The 427-nt window shown below is 57.6% G+C and overlaps 1 protein-coding gene across 1 annotated transcript in view; it reads right to left on the bottom strand.

The window, feature by feature from the left end:
* Positions 1-427, bottom strand: part of DEDD (death effector domain containing) — a gene marked incomplete at its 3' end in the record, with an annotated part of 4,903 nt that overhangs the window by 4,181 nt on the left and 295 nt on the right. The window lies entirely within an intron of this gene.

Genomic DNA, 427 nt, shown 5'->3' with positions numbered 1-427 from the left:
GGTGGGATTTTGGGCAGAGAGGATCATTTCCCTAAAAACTAGAGATGAGCAGCGGGAGCTGGGAGTCGCAGGTACGGAGCAGGGAGAGCTGGGAGTTGCGGAGCTGAATCCCAGTTCTCTGCCGCTAAAGAAAGAAGGAGAACTCGGCGCTTGCCAGAAATGAAGTGAGGCTTTAACTCCCCAAAACCGTGTGCGGGCGCTTGCTAAAACCCGATAAAATACCCCTTTGCCCTCTCTGCCTGCACTTCCCTGCTGTTCTGGCAGCCGTTTGTCCTTACAAGCCTCAGGGTCCTTCAACCACCGCATCTCCAGGGTGCCAGCAAGGAGAAACAGGAGACGGCCGAATAACGAAGCGGCCTTCGTTAGGGAGCAGGCCCGGCTGCCAGCGGCGTCACTTACCGGCCCGGCGCCTCTTCAGGGTGAAGGA

This window comes from Cariama cristata, unplaced genomic scaffold (assembly GCF_000690535.1).
Source record: "Cariama cristata isolate BGI_N322 unplaced genomic scaffold, ASM69053v1 scaffold25635, whole genome shotgun sequence".
In the NCBI taxonomy this organism is placed as follows: domain Eukaryota; kingdom Metazoa; phylum Chordata; class Aves; order Cariamiformes; family Cariamidae; genus Cariama; species Cariama cristata.
This window is presented reverse-complemented; position numbering and strand designations above follow the sequence as displayed.